A 17,211-nucleotide genomic window follows, 5' to 3' on the forward strand; every position below is an offset into this window, starting at 1 on the left:
CTAAATCATTACATTAATGCAGTAATTAAATATGATAATCTATTTAAAGCAGGTAAGATAGATTTGGGATATAGTACACATTAAAAATATTTGCTATTTGTAGTTATCATTTAGTCTTTTAGCACAGTCAGTACAATTCAAAATAAGGAAGGCAGAGGGGATTTTCTATTTATTGTCAGGAGTGCAAACAAGGTGAACCGGACACTTACCTGGCTGCCTGAACCATCTCATTCTTAGATTTATTTCATACACCATTAACCTAAAATTACTCACCTGAAAGTGATTTTCCTGCTCAACTTCATCTTCTCCCATTTTTAAAAGATAATCTTCTTCTAAGCTTCTGACAAATGGCACTTCTTTGTTTCTTATGAAATTACTATTACTAAAATTTTGTATCCAGTGACTTGCTCCTCGAGTGCCTTCAGGCTGGACTACTGCTCATAGATGTTTGTTCCATTCCCCTCTGGGGTTTGCATCTTTTCTGCTTCTTTCTCAATGTGGTCATTATAATCTAGATAATACCCATTGTTTTCCACATCCTTTATGAAGGGTGATTTAATCCAGAGAGTAGCTGAACCACAGAGCACTAGAGTACATTAATAAGTTACATTTTGTAGGACATTGCAATGTAAAAAGAACTTTTGCTTACCTTACCATTAAAGGCAACAAGCCCATTTACCTTCTGGCTTTATGATAGTGTTCTCGTCACCTGGAAAACCCCTCCTGCTCTTTACTTAGCATCTGCTAGGTATTAATTTTGTGTCTAGAGTTGTGCTGGATACTCTGATCTGTAGATGAGAAGGTGGGTCTTTCTTCCAGTGGTTTAGAATGACCAAAGAAACAAACTTCATGTGCATGGTATAACTAGAGAGCAGAGAGCTATGAAACTTTCATGACAGTTTTAAGGGAAGTTATGAAAATAAGGAGGATAATATGGTAAACACAGGCCCACCGAAGGAGGGAGAATAGACAGACATCGCTTTCTGGGAAGCAGCCATCACTACAGCTGGGAAAGGGAGGGGAGACAGTGAAGAAATACTTGTTGGCCAGATGGCTGGCTGGCAACACCACAGCTGGGGGAGTTAGTTTCCTGGCGTACTATAGCCCATTTTAACACACTGTGCACTTTCTTCTATAGAAACATTTTAAATAACATTTGTTTTCCACATCCTTTATGAAGGGTGATTTAATCCAGAGAGTAGCTGAACCACAGAGCACTAGAGTACATTAATAAGTTACATTTTGTAGGACATTGCAATGTAAAAAGAACTTTTGCTTACCTTACCTTATGTCATACTTACAACCAACCACCCTGTGAAGAAGTTAACCATCCACCTGTATGAGGAATTTATAATTATTTTTCCCTCTCCTTCCTTCCTTCCTTCCTTCCTTCCTTCCTTCCTTCCTTTCCTCTTTTGTGAGAGAAAGAGAGAGCATGCATGAGTGAGAGGCAAGGTAGGGGAGAGGGAGAGAGAATCCTAAGCAGGCTCCATGCTCAGAACAGAGCTGGACTCGGGTCTCGATCCCATGACCCTGAGACCATGACTGGAGCCCAAATCAAGAGTCAGATGCTTAACGAATTGAGGCACCCAGGTGCCCCTGTTTTTATTTTCAAATAAATAAAACAAAAATGATAGAAATTAAGCAGTTTTTCTAAGGTCACTAATTCCTCCCATGATAACTCCGGGTAGGTTATTACCATGTCCCATTAATCAAAGCCTGTGCTGTGTCATGTTGCCTCATACTTGAAAGTGTGGATTTGTGTGTATGTGTGCCTGTGTATGTATGTATTGGGAATGTGTTGGGACAGGGGTTATTCAATGAAGTATAACCCACCATTCACAACATCATTTCTAGAGGAAAAACATTTCAAATACTAGCAAAACAACTTTGTTCAAAATTATTAGAACATAATCTAGGAGAGGAAGAAGCAGGTTCTCCACTGAGCAGGGAGCCTGGCTGGATGGCAGGACCCTGGGATGGTGTTCTTAGCCGAAGGCAGACACTTCACTGACTGAACCACCCAGGAGTCCCTGGTCTAGTTTGTCTTATCTAAGATTGAGTGTTTGGTCCTAGACAATCAAGCCATGTTTGTCTCAGTGATTTTTAAGTCTTCCAAGCCCATGGCTATCTGTCCCTAAAATACTCCATCACCTCTCTGCTGTGTTCCCTGACCCCTCGGGAAGCTAAGATACTTTCTTTGCTAAGAAATTTCATTAACCGTGAGAAATAAATATTAAAAAGTGTTTTGAAAAAGATGGACTCTCTTTTGTCCTGATTTCTAAAAACCTTTCAACACGTAGTTGACAGAATGAGCCTGTACTTTTCTTCTTTTGGGAAATGAAAAAATCTAAGAGATGCAAAGTCACCAAGTCTTATTTTCACAAGGCTTTGATTTCCATCACTGCCTCTACAACTTGGCCAACATTTTAGGATGGTTTCAATGTTATATTCTAGTAGGTACTATTTTATTATTTCAAAATTGAAATATGTAAATATGTAAATATGAAAATTGTAAATATGAAAGCAGCAGCACACACACTTAGAAGATGGCATGGGCTGCAAGTTGAGTGGTGACTTCTCTCTAGTCCTTCTTCTCTAGATGAAGAATTAACTAGATGGATTGTTTCGTCTTTCCCCTTACAGTTCACACTTGGTATTGTAATGTCATCTCCCTCCTGTTAGCACTTCCTGTTGAGAAACAAACGTCAAAATAACTTGTCCAAATATGTGAAGTCGTTGTCATGGCTGGGATTGAACCCCCAAATTTTCTGATTTCTACCTCCTAGTCCTCAGCTAAATACATGGAACTCGACTCACCTGATCTCTGTTTCTATAAGGCCAATACCAGTACTCATTGAAAGAGTGAGCTGTCATGGACAATAGAGTTCGTCTTTCATGGTCTTCTGCAGGCTCCCATTGTCATCTTTGCAATTCACAGAACACTTCTCAATCCTCTCATTAAAAAGATGAGGTTTGTTTACCAGCTGACTTGTGTTAACCTGTCTTTTGTTTATAATATGGGTTTAGCCCCAAGTGTGCAAATGAAACGTGGAGCTTATTTCCTTCATAGTGAATTTGCTAAGTGTTGACTTACAGTGTTGAGAATAGTTACAGTTCTACTTATGTCCAGGATCTTCAATTCTTCTTAGGTCGTGCCTGAGAGACATTTTGTAGATTGGAAGATTATTCTTTTCCCTCCTACCTAGAGATGATATGTTACGCAATCCCAAGTAAAAGCCTGGCTGCAAAGCCCAGCACCCAAAGGAAGTCAGGGACTTAGAAGGATGGGCAGCTGTCTTCAAATGCAAGATCTGGTGGCTCAAAAAAAGCACACAAAGTACAGAAAGCTTCCAGCCACTGGAGAAACTAGGAAAGCAATAGGTCTAGTTGAAATGGGGAAGTAGAGGCCACCTTTGAATAATATGCTGAGGCAGAGTGAATATGAAAGCATGAAAGAGAGAGACTGGGAAGACTCCAAGAAGACCTGGACATTTTAGAGTAAGTGGCATCACAGACAGAACTCTCTAGAACTTTCTGGAAAGCACTAAAGACTCCAAAGCCTGTGTTTAAGGAGTGAAATGGTTGACTTGGGAGAGAACACTGGGTAAGGGTTGCAAACACTATATCAACTTGTTAAACTTATATCTGTTGAAGTGAGTAGCTGGCTCCCATCTGGAAAACAACTTGTCCTCTAAATGAGAAGAAAGTTGGAATTCTTCACAGGGTAAGAGCTGCTATAGAGAAGTAAATAAGGGGTTGACAGGTAAAAAGAATAGAAACTCTCGTGAGAAGTTCTAAATAAATTTTCACTCAGTGGACTCTGGAGCTTTAAAACAAAATCATGCCTTTGACATAGGAATTACACTTCTAGGAATATATCCCCAAAGACAGTCATAAATAATTGAATAAAAAACATTAAACACAAAGATATCAATAAAATGTTATTATGGTTAGAAATGAGAGCTAGATGAATTCTTAAAAACAGTGAAATCATTAAATAAATAATATATACTATAGAAAATGAAGTCATAATATTCAAACAACTTAAAATACTTTAAGTTGTGCATTATGATACATCAAATGAAAAAATGAAAACTTTGCACTGGCGTAATATTTTATATGTGCACAAAAACATGAAAATATGGACAATGATTTGCTCTTAATGTAATTATAAGTGACATTTATTTCTTAATTATTCTCAAAATTTTCTAAAGACCATGGGAAGTGGTCTGACACAATACATAAAAACTCAAGATCTGCATTTAGCTGTCTGACTTCTCATTTTTACTAGCTTTACAACCTCAGATACTCTACTAGCCATGTGATCTTGGATGTTTTACTTAAAATTCTTGGACCCTCAGTTTCCTCGTCTGTGAAAATGGGATAAGAATAATATCTACCTCATAGGGCTGCTTTAAAGATTAGTGAAATAATGTAAACTATTAAATGAAATTAATTAAATGAAATAATGTACTGCATGAACAGTCCTAGCAAGTAGTTAACTGTTCAGTCAATTTTAGCCATTCGTTACCTTATAAAGAAAAAATACACGTGCGTGTGTATGTGTGTGTGTGTGTGTGAGTGTGTACACACGCACTCAAGCATACATATTCAAGTTTTAAAACAATAAAAATAAACACAGCTGATCACATAAAAAGGCAGTTGAGTATTGTTAAAAGCCCACTTTAATCATGCTTGGTTTGCTGAAGAAAGACCCAGGGAGGACCCTGACACAGGGTAGGGTCCTCAGGGCAACGAGTGTAGGCTCTGCCCCAGCAGAGTGTGCTTCTCCCCTGCAACCTTGTTCATCGCTGTTCCTCATGGATCACGTTTGTTTGGTCCTCTCTGGACTGCTCAGTGCTTTGGGATGAACGGGACATGATAGATGTTTTTCTTCTAGAAATAGAAGTCTTTGTACAAACCATTGAAAGTGGGAGGTCTAATGCTCAAATACTTTTTCTTCATTCCATGAGGGCCACAAACTCCATCTTCTCTACAGGCCTGCTGTAGAAAGGGAGAAAATATTAGAACAATTCTTTGAATTCACTTTGTATATTTTTTCCAGTACCCTGCAAGTTATACTAGATCTCTATCTCAACATAAAGACAGCAAAGGGTAGATGGAAAGGGCCAGCCCTCCAGACAGTAAAACTGCTGGAGACCTGAGCAGTCATCCCAGTTCTCCATTAATGATCTTCGTCCATGGTGTGGTTTAGAAGAAAAATATAGATCAAATTTTAGCTCTGGATTTATTAGAGCTGAGTCAAGCAAATTATTGAGTTTCTGAATGCTAAATTTCTCACCTATAACTTGGGATTATAAATAGTTACTTCAGAGAGTTATGGGAAAGACTAATAAAATATTACTTGGGGTAAGATATGTGAGATAGGGGGCTCCTGGGTGGCCTAGTTGATCAAACGTCTGCCTTCAGCTCAGGTGATGATCCCGGGGTCCTGAGACTGAACCCCATTAGGGCTCCCTGTTCAGTGATGAATTTGCTTCTCCCTCTCTTCCCATCTTGTTCTCTTTCTTTTTCTCTCTCTTAAACAAACAAACAAATAAACAAAAAATCCTAAAAAGAATAAGATATGTGGTATCCAATAAGCATCCATTAAGTAGCAGCTACTACTACAGCAACTAAACAAGAAAGGAAAGTGTGGGGTTTCCATGATGATAACAAGTGCTAACAGTTGCTAACATTTAATATGTGTGAAGCACTAGTGTGAACATTTTATCTACAATAATGCATTTGATCCTCACAACAGCCTTAAGACTTGGGTAATATTATTAATCTATTCAATATTAATTTGTACAATATTATTTCTCTCTGTTTTATATATATGGAGACTACTGAGTATACTGAGTATAAAATGTGGTTATACTGAGTATAAAATGTGGTTTGTAGATACTTTGGAGCTCCTTGCAACTCTGTTAATATCCATATTATAAAACTCTCTCTCTCTAGACTCTGAACTCTCTCTTTAATGACAGATCTCTGTATTCCCACATTTGTTTGGTTTATGGAAATTATACAATAAGTGTATTTTAAAGAGAACCACTCTGCCTCCAAGGATGGAACTTAGTTCTACACTCAGTGCAGTAACTCAGTTCATTTAAGATTTCAGGGGCTACAAAGGAACAGACAAGTTGTCTTCTTCACCTACAATACATATTTTGAGATCAAAGTTTTATATTAATGATCAAGATCATTCATCAGTTGGCATTAAATAACAATTCACAGAGATCATATACTGGGTGTCAGGGATTATACTGCTACTTTGGCTCTCTGCTGCCCATTGTGTTTTGGGTACTATCTGCTATTTCCATGAGCCGACCAAATCAACCACAACGTGGTTCAGTCCATTTATCTGGTTTTGCTCAAAGCCGATGTCCACACAATTAATCAACTCACATGTGTAGAAATTTGAACCAGCCTTTAGATGATAGAAATAACCAGGGACCAGGCCAAAATCTGAGGAATTTGGTTAAGTGACCACAAATAAGGCTGAAGTCAAAGACATTGGGATGGGTACATCACTGAACTGCAAGCAATCCACTAGAATGTGTGCTAGCAAAAGGTCCTGATCTGAAATTCTCCTCTGCATTAGGACATCAAAGGAAGCAAATGGCAAAGAATGTTTACTGTCATCAGAATAAATCTGTTGGAACTCTACAATGTTCTTCAGCGTTGCATTTTTTGAAATGAGTGAATTTCCTTGAGATATTTCAGGGAAGAGTGAGTGGTTAAATGACTTTTGCACAATTTATTTCTTCTCTAATTATACAAATATTTTAAAAAATAGGACTTTTACATAACTTTAAAACATTCATATGTAAGTGGTTTGTGGCTTGGGTATTTAACTTTCTGAGTCATCATTTTATTGGCTTATGGAAATGCTGTGGTTGTTCAGGAATGCGTTTTTATATTCCAACAGCGACATGAAGTAGTTAGAAAAGCCTTTAATTTCCTTTAGACTTTTGTTCTTCGGTGATACAAAACGACCCTCATTTCAAGACGCAGCTACCATGCTAACGGCTGCCAGAAAACATCTCCTTTGGAAGAAACATGCAATCTTTCTTTTAGAGAACGGTTTTGATTATTGTTTGCAAGCCCTGTTAATGTTTACATCACTTTCTTTTTGCCACTGTTTTATGGATCTTACATAACTTTGAAATAAACATTGGTCAAATGTTGATTCTGGTACCATAACAGAAAGATGGAGGGCAGGGAGAATGAGGCTCTATAAAATACGTTACACCTTCTGTATCAGAATGCTCCGTAATTAATGCATCCATCTCCTGAGAACTTCAGAGGGAGATGCCATATAGGTAGGAGTATTATTCACTATAGGCCACCAATTCCACATTCTAAATTGAATGGTCAGAGATAATGGAATGTAGAAAGTCCTGCACATTTTAGCAAAAGACTGTGATATATAGGACATGATTCTAGACAAGTCAAGCTGACTGGTAAGGACATAAATATATAAATGAAGATTGCTATCCTGAATATAAACACCAGTTTCCTGGCAGTCTAAAGATACATAACCAGGGGCGCCTGGGTAGCTTAGTAGGTTAAGCATCTGACACTTGATCTCAGCTCAGGTCTTGATCTCAGGGTCATGGGTTCAAGCCTCACATTGGGCTACACACTGGGCATGGAGCCTACTTAAAAAGCAAATTATTTATTTATTTAAATAAGGTGCATGGGTGGCTCAGTCGATTAAGCATCGGTCTTAGGCTCAGGTCATGATCTCAGGGTCCTGAGATTGAGTCCCGTATTGGGTGGGGAGTCTGCTTCTCCCTCTCTCTCTACCCCTCCCCCTGCTCTCTCTCTAGCTCTCTCCCTCTCTCAAATAAATAAATTAATTAATTAAAAAAATTTTTAAGGAATAGATAGATAAAGATACATACCCAACTACTAGTGAATAAAATACTGAGAGGTAAGGCAAAGGTAGGTTAATGACCTACTGTGGAAGGGGAGATGCCTGTATCTACACAATGAATAAAAAAATAGTGTAGGGTCTCAGCCAGACAGATGCATAAAGAGAAGTCATGTATTCTGCAATTTCCTTTTTTGGAAAATAAAATTTCCTTTTTTGGAAAATGTCCATCAGGTCCTTGAGGGATAAACGTGCACTTCCTAAAGCCAAGGGTGATCTGTGGCTTCCCGGGAGTTTTAATGCGCAGTCTCAACCCAACCTGGAGGTAACTGCATCACCTGCTGAGACTTCTGGGGTCAGCATGGATTTTGTAAAGACAGAGTTCACTTGGCTCCATGGTCAGATGAAATCGGGTAATAAAAGAGTCAAGGAAAATAGAATTTCCTCAAAGAAGGACTCCCACAGAACTGCTTGGGCCTCAGAGCTTCCACCCTCCATGTGTTACCTGAGGCGTGCACACCTCTCCACACAGGCAGAGAACGGCAAGACCTGGGTTCTCCGGAGCACTAACGAAGCATGGGTAACGTTGGAGAGGATGCGCATCATTTAACCCTGGCTACGTTTTCAATTAAAATCCCAATTCAGTAACACAATTTATAGTGAAATGGGTAAAAACTTGAGTTCATAATCGTGGGTATCTAAGAAATGAGGAATAGATCTCTATTTTTCTGTAGTTCAGCTCAATTCTTATTTTGAATCTTATCCTACCTGGGTGGTAGACACACAATTGCACTTGGCATTCGGTTCTTTCCTTTTCTGAGGATTGTTTCTAAATTAGGAGTTACACACAGAACAGAAATCATAGGATGTGCTGTAAGTCCTGGCAGGTGGTTTTTCTTTTTTGTAATTCGAGTGCCTGACTTAAACTTTGATCACCCAGCAACCTTCAGTGAGGTGTCCTCTTCAAGGATGGCTGTTTCCAATAAACACGCTGCCCGCTGTAGAACTAGATAAAGAACTGGGCACCTCCCTTTGAGGCCTTATTTTATTTTATTTCATTTTAATTTAATTTAATTTACTTTTATTTTATTTTATTTTATTTGAGAGAAAGAGAGAGAGAGCAGGGTCAGGAGCAAGGCAGAGGGAGAGAGAGAATGTTAAGCAGCCTCTGCACCCAGCAAGGAGCCTGGAGCCAGGCTCCATCTCATGACCCTGAGACCATGACCTGAGCTGGAATCAAGAGCAGGTCGTTTAACCAACTGAGCCACCCAGGCGCCCCAAGTCTCCCTGTTTTAGGTTTCTTGGTTGATTTTGTTAACTGACCATTTGGGCTGCTTGTTTTTTTCTCTTCTCATGCTTTAAATTCCTGATCTTATGTTTAAAATTTACCAATACAGAGTGAGCCTACAAATCCCTAGGCTCTTACCCTTGACCTCAATAAAAATTCCAGTCCCATGTCCTCCGTGTATGTACGTGTGTGTGTGTGTGTATAATAATATAATGCATCATTTTTGACAAATGTTTGCCAATTTTTGCCATCTACCTAAAGGTTGTGTAAAAGCTATTATGCATAGGAGGATTTATATGATAAATGTGTTATATATAAATGTATCAAAAATTATTATGAATAATATGATTTACATTATAAATGCTAGAGATCAAATTTCATTTATTGGATTGGAAGGCCCTGTTCAGATATAATTGAGTCACCTTATCTGCCACGTTATCTCCCAAGGGACTAGCAGTATGTTGTGTGACCCCAAGTACACCACAGAGTTTCCAGGACTTATAAGTAATAAAACGTTTATTTTTTTTCCAAAGTTTCTTGATGATTGTTACTGAGGGCATCTTGCAATCATACTAAGAACCATAGAGCTGATCCGGCCACAGCATTAGTCACTGATAGGCTGAGACCAGCACACAACATAAGGTACCCCTCTGCATGTTAATGTTGTCTACTCAGCATCCACAGTTACGCATACATAAGAATAATATAAGGATTCACTGTGTACTTGAGATTTCATTCAATATAAATACATATGATGAGAACAGGCATATACTCTTTGTGTTTCTTCCTCTTCCATCTGAGGGTAGAGCTTGCATGTCCCAGGATTTTTGTCCTATTGGTAGGAGGGAGAACTACGAGGGAGGCTTAGAAGGAGATAAAACCCTAGAGAACAGTGAACGTATCCAAGGAAAGCCCACTGAACCTCAAAAACTAAGAACGGGCAGGATCAAAGAATTGAGAAGAATGCTATGGGAGCCAGTTCTAAAGGCTTTTTAATAAGGTTGGGACTGACAGAGAGAAGAGATTCAGGGGAAGGGAGTATTAGGAGGGCTTTAAGGAGATGAATGAGTGGAATAGATAGATTTCTAGGTTTTGCTCTGACCCAGGCCCTGTGATTCTCCTCTGTGACTCTGTAAGCACATTTTGGTACAAACGAACATGATTCTCCAGCTGGAATGTGCCAGCTCGGGGCTGACACTCCAAGACTGGGGTGCTGGCCTTCAGGACCTGGCAAACACATACATGGACAGGGGAAACAGGGCAGAGGAGGAGCTCTGACCTCTCCCACCACCAGGTCCTGCTTCCCACTTGCAGATTTTGTCCTTCTGGAACTCATGAGGCTAACTGAACTCTGACGGCTCACTCTGGTCTCCGGCTCGGCAGTTCACAGATGAGCTGCCAGCATCCAAGGCCTTGTCCTGGGTTCTGATTTTAGGAGAGTGAAAATTACAACAATTCTTTCAAAGAGGGAGAATGCAAAAAATTTCTTTGTCTATACAAATACTTGTCTTTCTAAGTATTCTATAGATAATAAAACCAGTTATCTGTTATTTAGTTTCTCACTTTAAAGGTCTTCGGTTTGCATTTTTTTGTTCCTATGTTGTCTTCTTTTTTGGAAATAGCAAGTTAGCCCAAAACACTCATCTTCATTTAATCTCAGGACGGTGGTAGTGTAACCCCTGATGTTCTGCCCCCCATTTGCTCTAGTTCTCTCTTACGGTACACAAAGTTAACATAGCCCCCGAATTCTGGGATCTGTTTAACACTTGCTCAAGAGTTTACAGCATTTATACATTTTTCCCGAAGGGTCTGACTTCCTCACAGTCCCTGCGGTTGGTTTTGTTTGGAGATTTTTGGCTACAGATTTAAACATCTAAGTGTGGTCTGCCTTTAGAAAACACTGGACTGAGTCAGACACCCTTGATCCCTTTTTATGATCCTACTCAATATGTTGAGAAACCTCCCGTCCTCTCCAGGCAAGTTTTTCCATCTGTAACAGAGTCACCCAGCACTTAACTGTATTCCAGACTAAAGGGAACAGAGTTAGGGGTGCCTGGGTGGCTCAATGGGTTAAACCTCTGCCTTCGGCTCAGGTCATCTCAGGGTCCTGAGATCGAGCCCCACATCGAGCCCCACATCGGGCTCTCTGCTCAGCAGGGAGCCTGCTTCCTCCTCTCTCTGCCTGCCTCTCTGCCTACTTGTGATCTCCATCTGTCAAATAAAATAAATAAAATCTTTAAAAAAATAAATAAATAAAAGTAGCAGAGTTAATTGACCTGGGAGCCTCTTGGTTACTGAAATCAGGGATGCGCCTAATTCCGCCATACTTCCTTGTGTTTGTAATCGAAAGTATTTCTATTAGTTACTTTTATTTTGATGCAGTTGGAAATATGCTTCAACTACAAAAGAAGAAAGAACGACCTTTCATACTTTCATTTAATAACTGAATTCTGATACAGGCAAATTAAACTGTAAGTGAGAGAAACAAAATCACTGGAAGTACTGAGTGATATATAAGTTCTTCACACCTCTTTCTGAACCTCATTCTGATCAAGTCAATACTATGTTGCCTTCTAATACCATTGCTTTGGATAAAGCAATGCATGAATCTACAGGACAGTTCCAAAAGAGAAGAATGGCACCTAGGAGCACTCACAAAGAGACACATAAACCCTTTCTACACTAAGGCTCTGGATATGAAAACGTAAGTTGGTAGGAAGAGGAGGAGTGTGGGAGGGTTGCATGGGACTGCAAAGCTCATTTTTTGCCATAACTTCACTTTTGGCGTGAGGAGGGGCTGGGGGGTGAGGGGGGCTCGTGTTCGTGTGTTGTTAGCGTGTTGTTAGGAGGCAGTCTGCAATGAAATATAACCATCACGTATTTTCCTTTTAGAGATGGCTTTTAGTTCTGCAGATACTTTTTAAGAAAAAGAAAAATTATTTAACAATTGTGACTGCCGCTTTGCCTGGTGAATTCACAGTAATATGTCCAGGTGTGTACAAAGATGACAAAATGTCTCCCTATTGATTCATCCCGGCTTTCCCAGTCATGTGAGGTCCCCAACTGGAAAAAGAAAGGGGTTCCTTTTAAAAAATTGTGAGGAAAGTGTATATGTTTCTCTACCCTCTCACACACATGAGTGTTTGAGTCCGTTTTCCCCCTCATTTTTATTTACCAGTATATTAAAAAATTGGGATTTATATCCCCAAATATTTATCTTTTATAATTATCATGCAATATGTTAAGAAATGCATGGAAGAAATTGATGGTTCAGAGCAAGAGAAATGAGAGCTAGTGCAGAGTTATCTGAAGGATGGGATTAATTACAAGGAGGTATTTTTTTTTCTCAAAGATTTTATTTATTTATTTGACAGAGCTCACAAGTAGACAGAGAGAGAGGAGGGAAGCAGGCTCCCCGCTGAGCAGAGAGCCCGATGCGGGGCTCGATCCCAGGACCCTGGGATCATGACCTGAGCCGAAAGCAGAGGCTTTAACCCACTGAGCTACCCAGGCGCCCCTACAAAGAGGTTTTTGATATAAAGTAAAAGGTTGTAAAAAAATATTTCCTACACTGAGGAGTACATACCTTTAAAGTTAAAAGGATGATTTAACCACCAGTTCTTATAAATTTTATACCTCAATAGCTTTTGGATCCATGCCAGTCACTCGAGCTGCCTTGTCCCTGACCATGTATCTGTCACCTGGAATATTATTAAAAGCCACCTTGGAAGTTATCCTCAGCTGTTCTTTTTTCCTCCAATACAGCAGGATGTCTTGGTTCACTTTCAAAGTTTAATCAAGTGCGCTGTCACCCTCTGGTCTGGGCCGCCGTCTTCAGCCGCCTGCATGACCGCAGTGACCTCTTCCCAGATACCCTTAAGCTCACCCACGTCTACTCTCGATGCCCTTCCAGTAAGGTCCTTTCAGAACGCACCAGACCAGGACTCTCCTCTGTTTAAATCCACCATTAGCTCCCCTCTGTCGGAGTTAAGAGCCAAGTCCCTGGAGATGAGTCAGGAGGTTTTGCCTGTTGTGTCTTTTGCTCTTTCTCCGACGGCATTTTCTACCATTTTCCCCCTTGCTCGCTCACTCAGCCACGCAGGGCTCCATACTCTTCCTTTAACCTAAAGCCGCCACACTTCTGTTTTGCGAATATTTATTCTGCCTGGAATTTTCTCCCACCAGATATCTGCTTGGCTTAATCCCTCACTTCCTTGAGATCTTTGTTCACACCTTCCCTTCCTCAGGAGGAAGGCTTCCTGAGCTAGCTACTTTGTCCTTTCAACAAATCCCTCTCCGTTTCTAAGCACTTCCTCACCTTCCTATGTAAGCAGTTCCTCCAGGCTCCCTCCATACTGTTTCTTCAGCTGCTCTCAAGCTCATCAAAGTGCCACGCATCTGTGTAATTCAGGGTGTGGATCCTGTTGGCCACAAAGGATGACATGGGAGGGGAGATGCCCAACATCCACCCTTCCACTGACACCTCCTCAAGGCCGCAGCTGCCAGTCACAAAGCGTCATCATCCCGAATTTCAGATACGCACAGCACCTGCATAAACTCCTTAAGACTCCATTACTTTCTGGATTCCATTTGTTGTTGCAAATGTTTTATTAAATTAATTTAAAAGTAAGCACGTTCATTTATATCCTCTTGATATTGCGTGGGTTCCTGGCATCTTGGATCATACACCCTTGCACATTTGAAGCCCCAGATTTGGGTATAGTTTCCAGCACTTATTGGGTGTTTAACAAATATTTGATCAAGAAAAGGAGAGAAGGGCTATCTTATCCATTCTATCAACAATTCAGATAAAAAAAATAGGGAATGCTTCACTCTGCAGATCCTGTGGCCAGTGCCTGACAAGTTGCTGGTATATTACAAGTGCAACTAAAGTAAAGTTAAAGAGTTTTTCACAATCTGCTCGTTCTGAGATAGAAGCAGTAGGATTTTTTTTGTGTGGTGTATTGTCTTTTCAATATTCCCTTTGACAACACAATAAACCATTTAAAAAATTATGAGAAAGCATACTTGATGTTACTCCTGTCCAAACCCAAATTTTGGTGTTTCAAGAAAATTGTTTTATAAAGTGTAATGCTAAATTGAATTTTCCTCATTGAATCAGTACAAAGTAAGTGGTGGTCAAGAAATGATGCATAAATATGAAATGAAAACCACAAAACCAACAGATGAATTCTGAACAGGCAGTACAAAATCCGAGAATTATGCTTACCATGTTTATATGAGTCAGTGACTACCAAAACATTGATGCACTTTTATGCAAACTAAAAAAAATTTAAATAAATTAATATCTAGACTGGGCTTTAGAAATAACTCCACTTATAACTATAAGAAAAAAGCAAAGTTTAGGATTGTAATTGACTCTGGAAACAGAAACAGAAGAGTGGAGGAACATAGATATATTTGATTATACTGATAAAGCTCTAGATCCAATACCCATGAGGTGTAATCATGAAAATCTGTTTTTTTTTTTTTTAAGATTTTTTTTTATTTATTTATCCGAGAGAGAGAGGGGCAGAGAGCGAGCACAGGCAGGCAGAATGGCAGGCAGAGGCAGAGGGAGAAGCAGGCTCCCTGCTGAGCAAGGAGCCCGATGTGGGACTCGATCCCAGGACGCTGGGATCATGACCTGAGCCGAAGGCAGCCGCTTAACCAACTGAGCCACCCAGGCGTCCCGATGAAAATCTGTTTTGATTATGCTTTTTATTGTGCTTTAAACCTTATATCTTTAGTAAATGGTTTTGTTTTGCATGTATTGATTATTACATAATAAAATAGTACATAGTCAATATTTTGAAAACTAGTGGTCTAGTATATTAAGTCTTTGGTTTTCTCATATGTTAAATGGGGACGATAATCCTCATTAGATTGTCTTTAAAATTATATGAAATAATATATAAAAAATCTGCAATGTGGTACCTGGCACATATGTATATATTATTAACCCTGCATGTATGTATATAAGTGATTTATGCTAATCTTTGTTCCAATTTTTAGCTTTTAAAAGTGTAACTTAGGGGAGGCCTGGGTGGCTCAGTTAGTTAAACCTCTGCCTTTGGCTCAGATCATGATCCCAGGGCCCTGAGATCAAGTCACGCATCGGGTTCCCTGCTCAGCGGGGAGCTTGCTTCTCCCTCTGCCTGCCTCTCTCCCGCTTGTGTTCTCTCTCTCTTGTTAATAAACAAATAAAATCTTTTTTAAAAAGTGAAGTTTAGTTTTTGGTAAGTTTCAAAACATCATATAAAATAAACATTGCATTTGAATCCATCTTGAAATGTTTTAGACATATAACTACTTGATGAAAGTGACTACATCAGTAATATATTTATCTTAGAAAATAAAGACTAAACAGCCTTCTCTAAAATGCGGGAAAAATATCAAAATATGCTCTGCATCTAGTGTTACTGCTGTCCTGATGGCTAGCTGCAAAAGTCCTTGCCACAAATTAACTGACAATTGAATATTAACAATTCATGTAAAACATTAAGCTGGAAATTTTGGACATAAGATGAATCACGTTTGATTATGAATTGTGATGTAGTCACACAACAATTAGACTGTCTACCTTCTTACTTACAGGACATTTGCAGGAAAGACTTTCTAGAGTAAGTTCTACAATTCTGTCTTATTTCTGCATCTGTTCCTGAGATTAAAAATCAAATATGTAATAGAGTGGACACAATCAAATCCAGTCTCTCTCATTTACTTTGAAAAGTCTGTGAATTCACTCAAAATATAATTTGCTATATTTTAACCAAAATATATACTCAGATAAATAAGCTAAAAATAAAAACAAAACAAAACAAAATCAAATAAATAAACAAATAAATAAACGAGAGAAAAATATACATATACTCAGACCATCCAGTTGAGTTCTAGGCTACACTCTTTCAAACGATGCTGGGCTCTCCTCCCTTCTGAACTCTGCAAAGACAAGGAAGATATTGCTCCTTTTAGGGCTGGGTTTGAGGCTCAGTTCAGAATCCATTGAGAAAAGTCAGCATGGATATGTTTAGGTCTTTCCATTGAAGATGAAATTAAGCATTGTCATCATCCCATGATATTGTGAGTAAAAGCAGTGATGTTAATGAAAGTCATTATTATGTCCTTACCACATATCCCAGGCAAGATGTTCAGCACTTTACGTATGATCTCATTGAATTCTCACAAAAACCTTCCTTCATTAAGCAAGTATGATTATCTGGAAATGACTTATCCAAGTTACACTGCTATTACGTTAAACTAGAATTCCAGACTTCTGACTCTAGCCCTAAGACTCTTAACTGCTAATACTACAATATGGTGGTTCTTAGATGCTCTGTTCCACCATATTAATTCTTTTACCATTTATTTAAATATTATGTGTCAGTTGCAATAAATCACCAAGAATTTCTTCTAGCATTACATTACATAGCCTAGAAAGACTTTTTCATTGTCTGAAAGGAAATTTTTGAGGCTCCATCTGAAGACTTCAAGGATTCTGAATTAGTCATGATGGGACAAAAGCTTTAATCTGACAGGATCTTTCGACAGGATCTTTCCTGACAGGATCTTTGAGATTGTATAATCTGCAGTTTTGCTCTGTGTTTCAGGTGGAAGAAGAGGAGGAAAAGGTTCTGAAACTGGTTTGTTAAGTGCTCAGGTAAAGCCAAAAAATGATTAATTGTTAACTAACCAATTTCTAAAAGCAAGAGAGAGTAGAGATCAGAGATTTTTCTCAGCCTAGCACGCCAGGCCATGTACTATTTGAAAAGTTCAACGTCAATAGGATGATTTATTGACCTCCTTCATTCAAACGAGTCTTGAAGAAAAATATCTTTCTTGCCCATTACAAACATATGACGCTTGCTTTTCTCTCTTCTAGCCAAAAGCACGCTGATTATTAAATGGACCATCTGCACTTTGGATTATTATCACCATGGATTTTTGCTGCAGAATCTCCTTGTTGTTTGATTTATTTTCCATGAGTGCAGGGCCATGAAGGCTGTGGGTGTGGGGCCACCTGGTGACAGATGAAGAG

At 39.2% G+C, this 17,211-nt stretch overlaps 1 long non-coding RNA gene across 1 annotated transcript; it reads right to left on the bottom strand.

Annotated features, from left to right (window-relative positions):
* Positions 1–4,660: 4,660 nt before the first annotated feature.
* Positions 4,661–14,449, bottom strand: LOC101675559. The gene is made up of 2 exons (XR_001181835.2): positions 13,492–14,449; positions 4,661–5,007 (listed from the first exon to the last, which is right to left on the bottom strand). It is a non-coding gene; the product is annotated as an uncharacterized LOC101675559 (long non-coding RNA).
* Between the last annotated feature and the right edge of the window lie 2,762 nt (positions 14,450–17,211).

Source organism: Mustela putorius, unplaced genomic scaffold (assembly GCF_011764305.1).
Source record: "Mustela putorius furo isolate JIRA1106 unplaced genomic scaffold, ASM1176430v1.1 tig00000430_pilon_pilon_pilon, whole genome shotgun sequence".
NCBI classification, from domain to species: Eukaryota; Metazoa; Chordata; class Mammalia; order Carnivora; family Mustelidae; genus Mustela; species Mustela putorius.